This window comes from Cololabis saira, chromosome 5 (assembly GCF_033807715.1).
Source record: "Cololabis saira isolate AMF1-May2022 chromosome 5, fColSai1.1, whole genome shotgun sequence".
Classification (NCBI taxonomy): domain Eukaryota; kingdom Metazoa; phylum Chordata; class Actinopteri; order Beloniformes; family Belonidae; genus Cololabis; species Cololabis saira.
In genome coordinates this window covers 47,330,181-47,346,037 of record NC_084591.1, presented here as the reverse complement: position 1 = coordinate 47,346,037, position 15,857 = coordinate 47,330,181, and the positions used below count along the sequence as shown (strand labels likewise).

The 15,857-nt window shown below is 49.3% G+C and overlaps 1 protein-coding gene across 1 annotated transcript in view; it reads left to right on the top strand.

The window, feature by feature from the left end:
- Positions 1–15,857, top strand: part of necab2 (N-terminal EF-hand calcium binding protein 2) — a 236,510-nt gene that overhangs the window by 147,562 nt on the left and 73,091 nt on the right. The window lies entirely within an intron of this gene.

Genomic DNA, 15,857 nt, shown 5'->3' with positions numbered 1-15,857 from the left:
GGGACCGGGGCCTTGTTGACGAGGACAGCTGCAGACGGGAAAAAACTGTTCTTGTGGCGCAAGGTTTTGGTGTTGATGGAGCGCAGCCTCCTGCCAGAGGGAAGAGTCTGGAACAGTTTGTGTCCGGGGTGGGAGGGTCTGCTGCAATCTTTCCTGCACCTTCAGGGTCCTGGAGGCGTGCAGGTCCTGCAGAGATGGAAGATTGCAGCCAATCACCTTCTCTGCAGAGCGGATGATACGCTGAAGCTGCTCCTGTCCTTCACAGTGGCAGCAGCGTACCAGATGGTGATGGAGGAGATGAGGATGGACTCAATGATGGCCGTGTAAAACAAGCGGTAGGACTCCACCGTGTCTGCTGGGGAGTCACACAGGGTGAGGGGGGCCGGTGGGGCTGCGTTCCTCCTGTAGTCCACCATCATCTCCACTGTCTTTAGAGCGTTGAGCTCTAGGTTGTTCTGGCCGCACCAGGTCACCAGCTGGTCCACCTCCCACCTGTAGGCGGACTCATCACCATCAGAGATGAGTCCAATGAGGGTGGTGTCGTCCGCAAACTTCAGGAGCTTGACGGACTGATGACTGGAGGTGCAGCTGTTGGTGTACAGGGAGAAGAGTAGAAGAGAGAGAACGCAGCCTTGAGGGGATCCGGTACTGATGGTCCGAGGGTCAGAGACATGTTTCCCCAGCTTCACCCACTGCTTCCTGTCAGACAGGAAGTCAGTGATCCACCTGCAGGTGGAGTCAGGCATGTTCAGCTGGGAGAGCTTGTCCTGGAGCAGAGATGGGATGATGGTGTTAAAAGCAGAGCTGAAGTCCAGGAACAGGATCCTGGCGTAGGTTCCTGTGGAGTCCAGGTCCTGGAGGATAAAGTGCAGGGCCATGTTTACAGCATCATCTACAGACCTGTTGGCTCTGTAGGAACTGCAGGGGATCCAGTAGTGGGTCGGTGATCTTCTTGAGGTGTGGCAGCACAAGGCGTTTTTGAATGATGCTGCTGCTGCTGCCGTGTTAAAAAACAGAAGTAAAACACGGAGTGGATTTCTGTAGATATGGGTAATCTCCTACTCATAAAGTGGAACGGATTTGATTGTGAAGCAATGAAAACACGCTGGACTAGCAAATGTGGGGGGGTCCGAACGACTTTTTTTCAAGAGTGAGGTGTTTTTTTGCACTTTGACACTAGGTATGAATACACAGTGTGAAGATGCCTTTTTTTCCCTCTCCCTCCATCCCAGTGTCACCCTTCCTCTAAAAATGGCGTCCGTATTAATGGTGTCATCGGTGTGAACCAGAGTCAAGTTATCTCGTCTGATTTATGTCTGACTTGGCAATAAAGCTTTTTCTGATTCTGATTCTGATTGAACTCATGTGCTGACTATTACCCTGATTAAGGTCTTCTGACCAAAAGCTTGGTTTATTAAAGATACTTGCATTGGTCCAAGTGTGCAGATCCTCTTTTTTTTTACCAGTAACCAACCACAAAGTACTATCGGGGTAAATAATGATACAGTAACCTAAAACAGTGTAGATTTCTCTGTAACATGATGATATGACCTAGTTTGACTCCCCTGTTTCAAGACCCTTGACTTTCGTTGCCCTCTCTGCAGTTGTGAGTACTAAAATATAAGAATCCCAGTTCCTATATGGGTTCATTTCATTTTCTATTTTAATTACTCTTAAAGGAAGTGCACTGAGAATCGAAATCATTTCTATAAGACAAACAGAGAAAAGTAAAGCCAACTGTAGAAACGTGTTTGTTTAATAATGTCTTCTTGTTTATCTCTGTGTCTTTGAGCTCTCTACGATGAGAACACTTCAGTAAAGCAGTCGAGGAGTCTGAAATTAAAACAAAACTTTATCTTAAAGTAGTCTTTGCTCTTCTCTTCCATTGTTCTTGTTATAGTTGAAGTTCAAAGCTCCGTTCAGACTCACTTCACTATTATCTGACTGAACATTTCTCAAACTAAGGACTTTCCGCATTATTTTGCAATAATAGTGCTTTGCATTGAAGAGAAAAAACTGCAGCGTATGCGTGCTTTTACTTCCGATTGTGCAGATGATTGTGGATTTTAGGAGGAGAAGGAATAAGTTGAATAGTTTTTTTTTCCATTATGGGAGAAGAGGTGGAAGTGATGGAGTATAAGTACCTCGGTATTCACATGGACAGAAGACTGGACTGGAGATGTAACAAGTCTGTTGTGGAGAGTGCAATCTCATCTGCGATCAGGTGTTAGGGAAGTAGAATCAGAGCCAGCAGCTTAAAGAAACTGAACAAACTGATAAATCAGGCTGGTACTGTTGTTGGGACTGTTCTGGAGCCTCTGGAGATGATTGTACAAAAGAATGTGTCATAAAATGGAAGACAAAGGGAAAACCGTGAAGATCCTCTTCACATTAAGTATCTGTGTTCTAAGGTGGCAAAGAGTATTGGAGTGCTGAGTAAATGTAGACACATCTTGAACCAAACAACACTACACCATCTGTACTGTGCTCATATTACCATATCTGATCTATTGTGTTGAAATCTGGGGTAATACCTACAAGAGTGCCTTACAAAGGATATGCACAATGCAAAAAAGAGCAGTAAGGATTAGGAATGGGCGATATTTTACCGTTCACGATAAACCGTCAAAAAAATTTCCCACGGTAAGAATTTGTCATCTCGCAGTAAAAACGATAAATTCTCTTTGATGACATTTTTGTGTAAAGCTGATTTATGGAAGGAAGGAAGGAAGGAAGGAAGGAAGGAAGGAAGGAAGGAAGGAAGGAAGGAAGGAAGGAAGGAAGGAAGGAAGGAAGGAAGGAAGGAGCCAGAAAGAAAGAAAGAAAGAAAGAAAGAAAGAAAGAAAGAAAGAAAGAAAGAAAGAAAGAAAGAAAGAAAGAAAGAAAGAAAGAAAGAAAGAAAGAAAGAAAGAAATGAGCCAGAAAGAAATGAGCCAGAAAGAAAGAAAGAAAGAAAGAAAGAAAGAAAGAAATGAGCCAGAAAGAAAGAAAGAAAGAAAGAAAGAAAGAAAGAAAGAAATGAGCCAGAAAGAAAGAAAGAAAGAAAGAAAGAAAGAAAGAAAGAAAGAAAGAAAGAAAGAAAGAAAGAAAGAAAGAAAGAAAGAAAGAAAGAAAGAAAGAAAGAAAGAAAGAAAGAAAGAAAGAAAGAAAGAAAAAGAAAGAAAGACCTTTGACCTTTAAACACCACTTTATTGGTCAATTTCCACTTACAAACATACATCTTAAAAATCACAGAACTATTAGCCTAAAAAACATACCTTGTGCGTGCGTGCATGTGTGTTAAAACCTGAGACTGAGAACTTCATCCACCACATTGCACAGTACAGTTCCAGCACCCCAAATACAGAAAAATTCCTTTAGATTGGACACCATTTTAAAATATATAAACTCCGTCCTTATACGTGCAGCCACCAAACCTCTAAACATTAGGTCAACATCTGTAGATCCTGTCTCTTTTGTTCTGTTCCTCCTTGTGAGCCATATAGCCAGCTAGGACCAAAAATAAACAGCCTGTCATCTAAAACCTGCCCCAAACCACCTAACCATTGCCGCAGCAAAGCAAAGAGGGGAACCAATCTGGGGCAAGAGAGCCAAAGGTGCTGCAATGTTTCCTCAACTTGGCAGAAAACACAATGACTCCCTGCTCTAGGATCTACATGTGCCACATATCTGTTTGTGGCCACAGCCCCGTGCACCACCCTCCACTGGAGATCCGCACAGCGTTTCTCTATGGGAGGTTTGTACACGGACCTCCAGCTGCCTCTGGGAGAAGACCCAGGCGCCAACACACCAGACCACCTCGACTCCCGGACACCAGCCAAAGATGTTCTGTTGAGAACCTTCACAGTCACTGCACACAGACTCTTTTTGGACGCTTCAGAGAAGGCTGACAGTTCCGGTGTACGAAAGGACAGTAAAGTTCCACCTTCCTCCTCCTGCTGCGCTGATGGACAGTGGTGGAAACTCAGCCGACAACAGTGCTCGATCTTCTACAGCACTGTTCCCCAACGCCTCTCGAAAAAGACCAGGAAGACCATCCAGCACTTCTTCCACCAGCTTTCCCAGCAGGCGCAGAGAGTTAAGGCCAGTTTCATGACTCAGCCTGGCGGCAGTCTTCCACTTTCCTGCTGCCCTCAGATCCGCTATCTTCGTCATCCCTGCTGTTGTAAGGACTCTCCGTAGATTAGCAGACCCAAGTATCCTACTCCGTACAAGTGGGTTATGGAATAATGGCTCCTCTTCAACACTCCCATACACCTGAACACAGTCTCTCTTAGGTCTCAGGACCGTTTTCCAAGCATGGAGGACAGACTGATAGAAGACAGAGGTCCGTGACACATCCATGCCAGCAAAGTCCAGGAGAAACAGATCTTTATCATAGTTCAAGCTCTCCACTCTGCGTAGCACTACGGAGGCAGTCTCAGTCCAGAGCTGCTGCTTATGATAAAGAAATCGCTGGGCTGTTTGAAGGCGAAAAGATGTTATTCGACTGCGCAGGTCGACCAATCCCTGGCCTCCCTCTGACACAGGTAAAAACAGCACCGCAGCTCTGGTCCAGTGGTATCCTCCCCGCTGTATGTCTTTAAATTAATGCTCCTGGAGGTTCCACAACTATAAACCGGTGCCAAAGCATCGAGGCAGCCAAGTTGTTGACGACCAAGACCCTCCCCCTATAAGACAGATGGGGCTGGACCCAAGTCCATCGAGACAATCGGGGACTGATCTTTTCAATTAGACCCTCCCAATTCCTATTCCGGAAAGTCTCGTTCCCCAGGAAAACTCCCAGACACTTCATCCCCTCTTTGCTGCACTGCAGCCCAGCTGGCAATGTTGGCTGCTCCTTGTTGGTCCACTCTCCTAGCAGTAAACCCTCACATTTAGACCAGTTGACCTTTGCAGAAGAAGACTCTTCATACAGCGCCAATTTTTCTTTAAGGACTTGGATGTCATTTGGTCCAGTTACCAGCACAGTGACATCATCAGCATATGCCGATAGGTTTAATCGCCAGAGCATAGAGCATCCCAGAGAGGGGACATCCCTGCCTAATACCCCTCTGTACAGGGACAGGTCTGCTGAGTCCTCCGCCCACCTTCAACAGTACGGTTGCTCCTGAGTATAAAAGCTTGATCCAGGACACATATTTTTCCCCAAACCCAAAAATTCCAAGTGTTAAACAAATAAGAGTGGTCAACTCTATCAAATGCCTTTTCTTGGTCGATGGAAAAAAGAGCGACATCCAGCTGCTGAAACCTGGAAAGGTCAATAATGTCCCTCAGCAGAAACAGGTTGTCCTTAATTGTTCGTCCAGGAACACAGTATGTCTGGCTGAAGTGCACAATACTGTACATGCAGTCTTTTAGCCTGTTGGAGAGGCATTTTGCTATGATCTTATAGTCAGTGCACAGCAGCGAAACAGGCCTCCAGTTTTTCAGTAGGCCAAGATCTCCTTTCTTGGGTAGCAGGGTCAGTACTGCTCTTGTGCAGCTCAGAGGCAGAGTTTCAGAGTCCAGACAGTACTGAACAACTTCAGCAAAGTCCGTCCCCACAAGCCTCCAGAAACGCTTAGAACTCAGATGGAAGACCATCAATCCCAGACGACCGACCACAGTTGAGCTGCTGGACCGCTGCTGACACCTCGTCGAAGGTGATGGTGTTCTCCAGCGAGGCAGCCATCACTTCATCCAGCTGGGGTAGTCCTTCTAGGATCCTAGCCATGGAATCTGGATTACAGCTACCAGCACTGAACAGATTGGTGTAAAAATCTATGGCCAGCCTCCTCATTTCTGCTGGATCAGCTGTTACAGACCCATCAGGAGGCTTAAGATGCATCATCTGGTTATTCTCTCTAACTTTCTTCTCTAACTTAAAGAAGAACCGAGTTGGAGCATCTATCTCTTTAATCGTGGTCATCCGAGTTCTGATCAGAGCACCCTTTGCCTTTTCATGCAAAAATCTACCTAATGTGTTCTTCCTGCCTTCTAGAGTCCTGTTATTGCCGTCTGCCCCACTGATTACTCCATCTTCCAGTAACCTGATCTCTTTTTCTAGGTCTTCAATGGAGTTTCGTTCTACAGCTCCTGCATTTGTCGCGTACTGTTGACAAAAACATCTGACCTGTGCTTTCCCAACCTCCCACCACTGTGCCAAGTTATCAAAATAATCTTTTTCCAGCCTCCATTGACTCCAGAAGTCAGAGAAAGACTGGCAGAAGGCCTCATCCTCAGTCAACCTTACATTAAAATGCCAGTAGGGCCAGCGCTGGCGGGGAGTCAGTAATGAGATATCTGATGTCACTAGGTGATGATCTGAAAAACCAACTGGTGATATTATGGACTTAATTAGCCTGTTGTTATAAGTTTGGTTTATATAGATCCTGTCCAATCTGGCAGCCTTTACACTCCCTTCGGTCACTTTCACCCACGTATACTGTCTGACTGACGGATTAAACTTCCTCCAAACATCTGTGAGGTCATTTTCTGCCACCACACTGTTCAGAAAGGAAGCTGATGCTGGATGAGACTCTCCCGTGTTCCTATCTACTGACGGATGTGTGGTACAGTTCCAGTCTCCTCCGACCACTATGACTGACCTACTATTAAACTGTTTCAGTTTGTCGTTTAGCCGACGAAACAGTCTCGGGCGGTCAGCACCAGAGTTGTGAGCATATACGTTGATGAATATGAAGGGTATGTCCCTGATTGTCGCTTGGACTACCTGAACCCTGCCCTGCTCCACTTCACACTCGGAAACATTTGTCAGGTTCAGACGCTGTGAGAACCAAACTGCTACACCTGCACTGATGTTAGTGCCGTGACTAAAAAAGAGCTGCCCTCTCCATCTCATCCCCCAGTCTACCTCGTTATCTGAGGTACTATGCGTCTCCTGCAGAAGTAAAACATCTATTCGTTTAGTTCTGCTCAGCTCAGCTAACGCTGCCTGCTTATTCCTATCCCTCCCCCCATTCACATTAAGAGTTCCTACTATAAGACCCTCCATGAATAAAAGAGAGAGTAAGAAGAACAGAACAGTGAGACCCTTGCAAGAGAATCACCCTGTGTGCTTCACCCATTTTTTTTTTTACATTTTGAGAGGAGCCTTTCCCCGCTTTTCTTTCCTCAGTTTTGTCAATAACTTTTTCAGTCGAAACATTTTTTGTTTGCTTAGTTCATCACTGGCCTTTTTCTTTAGTTTTAAAACAGAGTTTATGAACCGATCGACATCAGGGAAAAAGTCTGTTAATTCAACAGACTGCCTGCCATACGTTTCATCCAGGAAAAGATTGATCTCGTGTAATGAATATAAAGTCTGATCATCCTGTGACAATGTGTCTGAGAACTGTGAAATGGAGTCATCCTCCAACATTTCCTCTTCCTCATTCACAGTGTTTGTCTCATCAGCCTGTCCACTTTGGTTTCCAGCCTCTGTTACCTGAGTGTCAACCCGCCCTCCTTCTGCCTGTTCACTGCCTTCATCTACCTCTGCATGCTTCTCTGTATCATCAGACCGACTGCCCTTCCTCTCACGACTGTCCTGCGCCGTGGTCTCATCATTCACCGCACTACAGTGCGGGGCGCTGGTCACCTCTGTCTCAGCCTCAGGCTGTACGGCCCGCGGGGGCTCGATGAAAGCGCTACCTGCAGCCTGGTGTCCACCCGCAGCCCGCTGCTGCTCTCCTGTAGCCTGGTGTTCACCCGCAGCCCGGTGTTCACCTGCAACCCGCTGCTGCTCACCCGCAGCCTGCTGCTGCTCACCTGTAGCCTGGTGTTCACCTGCAGCCCGGTGTTCACCTGCAACCCGCTGCTGCTCACCTGCAGCCTGGTGTTCACCTGCAGCCCGGTGTTCACCTGCAACCCGCTGCTGCTCACCTGCAGCCCGCTGCTGCTCACCTGTGCCGCTGCCCGGAGCAGCCCGCTCCTTGTGCGGGCATGCTGAGCGTTTATGACCGATATCACCGCACTCAAAACATTTCATACTGCCAGAGCTTGCATAAACAGTATAAAACCCATTTTCATATTTAACTTTGAAGGATACCTCCAAGTTTTGAGCAGGATCGTTCAGAAACATGAACGCCTGTCTCCGCAGAGACTGAACGTGCTGCAGCTTGGCGTCTTTACAGCCGAGCCGAACAGTCTTAAAACCGCTGGCGAACTTTCCAAAGCGGACCAGCTCTTTTTCCAGTAGTTCATTGGGGATGAAGGGGGGCACGCCCGACACAGTGACCCGTGCAGATGGAACAAACAGCGGTGACACAGCGACGTACAGATCATCCAGCACAACGCCCTTTCCGACCAACCCATGAACCAGGCGCTCCTCACGGAGAAACGCCACCACGGCCGTATTCATCCTAGAGCCGTACGTGATGTTCTCATGACCAACCTGTTCTCCCACAGCCAGGAGAACCTGCTCCACGGTGTAGTGTGGAGCAGCCACCACCCTGACACCATGCCTGATAGACGGCGGCGAACCCTCCCCGGGGAGGGACGCTATGCCCGCTAAAACACGATCCTGTACACGTTTTACTTTCCAAATCCACTAATGATGAATTAAAGTCCCCTTACCTACTCGTGAAGAAAGAAAGAAAGAAAGAAAGAAAGAAATAAAGAAAGAAAGAAAGAAAGAAAGAAAGAAAGAAAGAAAGAAAGAAAGAAAGAAAGAAAGAAAGAAAGAAAGAAAGAAAGAAAGAAAGAAAGAAAGAAAGAAATAACTTAATTGGTGTAGTTTAGTAGCATTTAGTATTCTTTTAGAGCAGTGTTTTGGTGGAGTTGAATTGGAATTTTTTTTATCGTCATTTTTATCGTTATCAGGATAAATGCCAGAAATTATCGTGATACATGTTTTAGTCCATACCGCCCATCCCTAGTAAGGATAATAAATCATGCTAGGTATCTCCATCACACCAATCCTCTATTCCTTAAATTACAGACTTTGAAATTTGTGGACCTAGTGAAAATTAGAACAGCAATAATAATGTTCAAAGCAAGAAATAATGCACTGCCTGAAAACATTCAAAAAATGTTTCAAAGTAAAGAAGGACAATATAATCTAAGAGGAAAATTAAATTTTAAACAACCATGTATACGTACTACTCTTAAAAGCATGTGCATATCAGTCTGTGGGGTAACTTTGTGGAATGGTCTGGATGATGAAATCAAACGAAGCACTAACTTTATACAGTTTAAAAACACATACAAGAAAGCAATTCTTGACAAATATAAATTGATATCTGTATCAATTCTAATGAGGAGGATGCATCATGTGCTTTGAGCTGAGTATTCAGTTATTAGTTAAGCCTGTTGCACTCAAAACACACACAGCATTAGTTGTACATTTCTGCTCTCAGTCAGGCATTGACTAACTGAAAGTTAAACAAGTCAGACATGTGACATTTTAAAGTTTTTTGGAAGAAGCATGAACTGGTCTGAAAATTAGAAAGAGGCATGTTTTCTTCAGGAGCCACTCTTATCATGTTTGGAGGTTCCAGTTTGACACAGGGTTCATTGTTGTCATTCGTGTGAGGTTGTTCTCAAGCATGGTTAATGTTTGTTACGCCAACCAACACTGCCGTATGAAGGACTAACATACAGTAGCAGTTCACGCAACGTTTAACGCAAAATTTACTATGGGATTTCTTGTTTTTGCATTTCTAATGTGAAAAAGACAGGAAGGAGATTGTAGCATGGCGAGTGCCACGGGGCCCGACCGACAGGATAGAGAGGACACGGAGTTTAGTGCAGAATCCCTTTTATTAGCAAACACCCACACGTGCACGAGCACCGCATCACTCAGCAGCTTCAGCTTCAGTCTGACCCTCTTATAAGGCTGGCAGGGTGGAGAGGTTGACGGGCCACACCTGTGTCCCGTCAGCCTGAGTGGCTGCAGCTCCTCCACTCTGCCACACACCCCCGTCGCTTGACGGCCCGCAGCTTCTGCCTCCCGGCCTCTCAGCTGCGGCGCCGCCAGCTCCTCCCGCGCTGCTGCGGCGAACCTCAAGCGTGGCGCAGGGGTGGGTCGCTCCGCGGCCACCAGCGCTTCTAGCGCTGCGTGCTGCCGCTCCCCCTGGCTCTGAAGCACGGCTGCCAGGTCCGCCATGGCATGGGCGAACGCCTCCAGGGCCCGCTCCGTGCCTCCCTTCTCCATCCCGTCGGGCCCCACGTTGGGCGCCAGTGTAGCACGGCGAGTGCCACGGGGCCCGACCGACAGGATAGAGAGGACACAGAGTTTAGTGCAGAATCCCTTTTATTAGCAAACACCCACACGTGCACAAGCACCGCATCACTCAGCAGCTTCAGCTTCAGTCTGACCCTCTTATAAGGCTGGCAGGGTGGAGAGGTTGACGGGCCACACCTGTGTCCCGTCAGCCTGAGTGGCTGCAGCTCCTCCACTCTGCCACAGAGATACTGCATGAAGCCAGTCTGTTCTGGGATTGTTACCAGCATTAGAAAATACATTGACTTCACAGTTAGTCTGCTAACTAGTCATGCACTTTTTAAAGAGTGCTGGAAAGCACCATTAACTTGCTCAAAATCAGACTATGTTGACGTACAGTATAGTAGAAATAGCAGTGCCTCGGGGCCTTTCCTCGATCCTGCAACTGGTGGGTTGTATGGATCGATCGTTATTTATTTCTCAAAATACTGTGCTGGGGCCTCATTTATAAAGCTTGCTTGCGCACAAAACAGGGCTTGAAAGATGTGCGAGCCACCTTCTACGCAAAGGTTGGGATTTAAAAAAAAAAAACTAACCGAAAAATGTGCGTATCCCTATGCCAACCCTGACTCTCCCGTAGGAACAGTCTTAAGATATGGGGAACTGGCGACGCAGGCGGTGAGGTGGTGAAATGAAGCCAGATTCATGTCATACTCTTAATAATGTCATCACATATCAGAGATATAATAAAATAGTGCTGATCGTGTCCCTCTGTGTTTGAAGCTCAGCGTCAGTCAGGACTCTGCTGCTGCTGCTGCAGTGCCAGGACACGCCGGGAACCTCCTCGTCACCCACCGCGACAACTGGAGAGTGACTGAGGACAGAACAAATGAGCGGCTCTACGTAGCCCCTAAAGGGACACAGATTTTTTATATATATATATATATATATATATATATATATATATATATATATATATATATATATATATATATATATATATATATATATATATGTGGCAGAGTGGAGTAGCTGCAGCCACTCAGGTGGATGGGAAACAGGTGTGTCCCATCAGCCTGCCAGCCTTGATAAGGACTGGGAGACTGCAGCTGGGGAGGTGGGAGACTGGAGCTGCTGATCGTGAGGTGCTGCTGGTCTGCTGGCTGAAGGTGATTGTTCACGTGTGGGTGATCTGAGCAAATAAAAGGGTCTGCACAAAACTCCGTGTCCTCTCCATCCTTCGGTCGGGCCCCCGTAGCATCCACCCTGCTACATCTGGCGCCCAACGTGGGGCCCGAAGAATGGACGAGAGAGGCACGGAGCGGGCCCTGGACACGCACGCCCGGGCCATGGCGGGCATGGCGGCCGCCTTCCGGGACCAGGGCTAGCGGCAGCTGGCCGCCATAGAAGCCCTGGTGGCTGTGGGGCGACCCACCCCTGCACCCCGTCTGAGGGCCGCCGCAGCAACGCGGGAGGAGCTGGCGGCGCCGCAGCTGAGAGGCCGCGAGGCAGAAGCTGCGGGCCGCCAAGCGACGGCTCCCGAGGCGGCGGGACCCGCGGAGCGACCCATCCCTGCACCCCGTCTGAGGTTCGCCGCGGCAGCGCTGGTGGCGCCGCAGCTGAGAGGCCGTGAGGCAGAAGCTGCGGGCCGCCAGGCGACGGCTCCGGGGATGGAGTCAGCGGCGGAGACGGAGGGGGAGTTGGAGGCGGAGTTGGCTGGGGAGGCAGCTGCGGAGGCGCAGCCGCCATCAGCGACGGCGGGGATGGAGGCGGACCACCAGCCAGGGCAGGGCTGCGTTGCGGAGGAGGAGGAGGAGGAGGAGGAGGCGGTCCCGGAGGCGGACCGGCAGCTGGCGCAGGACTACGCCACGGAGGAGGCGGTCCGGGGCGCACCGTGTGGCCCGAGGCCACCACGGGCCCGGCCAGGAGAGCGTCGTCCACGGCGACCGGGCCGACTGCTCAGGCCGACGCCGGGGACGACCCCCCGACCGGGAAGCCCGGAGGGTTCCTCTCCCGCTCCGAGGGGGCGGGGGGGGGGGGAGTATGCTCGGCCAGACGGACCCCGGCTCGAGTTTGTCGTTGGGGGTGTGTGGCAGAGTGGAGTAGCTGCAGCCACTCAGGTGGATGGGAAACAGGTGTGTCCCATCAGCCTGCCAGCCTTGATAAGGACTGGGAGACTGCAGCTGGGGAGGTGGGAGACTGGAGCTGCTGATCGTGAGGTGCTGCTGGTCTGCTGGCTGAAGGTGATTGTTCACGTGTGGGTGATCTGAGCAAATAAAAGGGTCTGCACAAAACTCCGTGTCCTCTCCATCCTTCGGTCGGGCCCCCGTAGCATCCACCCTGCTACAATATATATATAATGACGTCCCGGTCGTGGAACACGGGACCAGCTCTATACCCTCCGCAGGGTGCTCGAGGGTTCATGGGAATTTGCCCAACCAGTCTACATGTGTTTTGTGGATCTGGAGAAGGCATTTGACCGTGTCCCTCGTGCCATTCTGTGGGGGGTGCTGAGTGAGTATGGAGTCCGGGGCCCTCTATTAAGGGCTGTCCGGTCTCTGTATGATCGAAGCAGGAGTCTGGTTCGCATTGCCGGCAGTAAGTCAGACTTGTTCCCAGTGCATGTTGGACTCCGGCAGGGCTGCCCTTTGTCACCGGTCCTGTTCATAATTTTTATGGACAGGATTTCTAGGCGCAGCCAGGGGCCGGAGGGGATCCGGTTTGGGGACCTCAGGATTTCATCTCTGTTTTTTGCAGATGATGTTGTCCTGTTGGCTTCATCAGACCGGGACCTCCAGCATGTGTTGGGGTGGTTTGCAGCCGAGTGCGACGCGGCAGGGATGAGAATCAGCACCTCCAAGACCGAGGCCATGGTTCTCCATCGGAAAAGGGTGGCATGCCTTCTCCGGGTGGGTGGAGAAGTCCTGCCTCAGGTGGAGGAGTTCAAGTATCTCGGGATCTTGTTCACGAGTGAGGGAACAATGGAGCGTGAGATTGACAGACGGATCGGTGCAGCGTCCGCAGTAATGCGGTCGATGTACTGGACCGTCGTGGTGAAGAGGGAGCTGAGTTGAAAGGCGAAGCTCTCGATTTACCGATCAATCTACGCCCCTACCCTCACCTATGGTCATGAACTTTGGGTAGTGACCGAAAGGACAAGATTGCGGATACAAGCGGCCGAGATGAGTTTCCTCCGCAGGGTGGCTGGACGCTCCCTTAGAGATAGGGTGAGGAGTTCGGTCACCCGGGAGGAGCTCGGAGTCGAGCCGCTGCTCCTTCACATTGAGAGGAGTCAGCTGAGGTGGCTTGGGCATCTGTACCGGATGCCTCCTGGACGCCTCCCTAGGGAGGTGTTCCAGGCATGTCCCACCGGGAGGAGACCCCGGGGAAGACCCAGGACACGCTGGAGAGACTATGTCTCTCGGCTGGCCTGGGAACGCCTCAGACTCCCCCCGGAAGAGCTGGAGGAAGTGTCTGGGGTGAGGGAAGTCTGGGCATCCCTGCTGAGGCTGCTGCTGACCCGGGAACGGATAAAGCGGGAGAAGATGAGTTGAGTATATATATAATGAGTTTTACGTACGCGTGAAACCTTTACGTGCGGGCGTAAGCCTAAATTATGGTTCCGCGTTAAAACGACGCAGAGCCTACGCCGTAGGGTACGCGGCGACGCGCACCTACGCTGTAGGCACTGCGTCGGTGTGACGCGGAACCATAAATCAGCCTTGAGCAGCTCTGAGGGGGGAGGGGAGGAGGGGGAGCGGGGCTGCCGGGCCGTCCTCGCATCGCCTTCGCACAGGGTGTCTTGATGATTTGCAATTACAGGCTGAGCCTACCATTAGTTTTTAAACTGTAAAAAGTAGGGGGGGACAAAAACATGATTTTGAAAAGTTGTGGGGACATGTCCCCCCTGTCCCCAGTGGAAATTGCGCCGTGGCACTCACGGCGTTTAGCGCAGCAACGGCGTGCTGCCACTCACTCGCTTTATTTTATACTATTTATATACTTTTTCTACTTTTACTTTGACCACCAAATAATGTGGTTTTTCATCCTCCACCTCATCCACAACATCTCCATCTCAGTCTTCGTGAAATTCAGTGGTGGCTTGACACGTCTCATTCATCCTGACTCCCAAACAGGCTGCAGGAAGCCGCTGCACATGCTCAGCAGGCTCATTCATATGCAAATACATCATGAACTACTTTGCATTGCCCATTTATGGTATGAAGTGGGCATGTAAAGGGCGGGATATGAGGCGAATTCAGCTGCGCAACGTTCCAGCTGGACTGTGATTTATAAGGCGAACATTGCGTGCAAGTGTGTGTGCACAGGGTTTTATAAATCCGGATTTTTTTTTGCGCCCGCCATTTTCGGCTTTTGGGTTTACGTGCACTTTTAGTAGGCCTATGAATCCTACGCACTCTTTTATAAATGAGGCCCCAGGTCTTTAGCTTCCCCCGGCAGAGTACCATTCATTTTGTTCTGGTTTTGCTTCTCCATTTCTTCTCAAGAAACTGGTCCTTGTAAAAATCAATAACATGATATGCATACAATGAACTCCGCTACCGTATTCATTTCAAACTTCTCCTGACCTTTTACAAATCCCTCCACGGCCTCCTGGCCCCCACATACCTGTCTGATATTCTCCACCACCACATCCACTCTGCACGCCGGTCAGCTGACCAACTGTTGTTGGAAGTGCCCAGGACCAGCTTAAAACCAGGGGGGACAGAGGCTTCGCTGTTGCAGCCCCCAGACTCTGGAACTACTGGTACTATAACTGGTACTATAACTGGGGACAGAGCCTTCGCTGTGGCCCCCAGACTCTGGAACTCCCTCCCCCTACACATCCGGGCGGCCCAGTCTTTAAATATTTTCAAATCTCAGTTAAAGACCCACTTTTTTTCCCTTAGTGTTTTTTTTTATATTGTCTTACTCAGATTTGTCTTTTAATGTCACGGCTCAGACAGGACAGAGAACCCAAAAGCACAACACCAGGCAGAATCAGAGTCCGTGAGGCTTTAATACTGGTCAAAGACAGGCAGGGGTCAAACCGGGCAGACAGGCAGATCAGGCAAACAAGTCCAAAGGGGCAGGCAAAAATCCAAAACCGGGAGTCATGCAGGGTTATAGGCAGGCAGGCAGGAACAGGACAGAAATCAGGAACGCTGGAAAGCGAGGCAAAAGCACACGACAATCTGGCAAACTAGAAGGTGGAAATGGGCCGGTATATGAGGGGAACTGCTGATGAGGGAAACCAGGTGTGGAGCAGGGTGGGGAAGCACAGGTGAAGGGAATGAGTGGATTTCTGGCTGATTAGGGTGGCAGGATCTGGAAAGACAGGGGAGTGAGTTAAACAGTAAAAAAAAACCTATCCTACACTGTGAAACTGTGACATTTAACCCTTTTCTTTTCCTATATCTTTTTAAAAGCATCTTAAAAAATGACCCTTTTTATGTCTTCACTTTTAGCATTTAAGTACACTGTGAAGCACTTTGGTTGTGGCTCCGCCGTTTGTGTATGTGCTATACAAATAAATTTGACTTGACTTGACTTGACATACGATGAGGCGTGTGTGTGGCGTGTTTTCTGTGTGAACCGAATAGGGCAGGGGTCGGCAACCCGCGGCTCTAGAGCTCTTAACGCTGCCCTAGTGGCTCCTGGAGCTTGTGTTGTTTGACATTTTTTTTTCCTTTTTTTCCTTTTTTTCCTT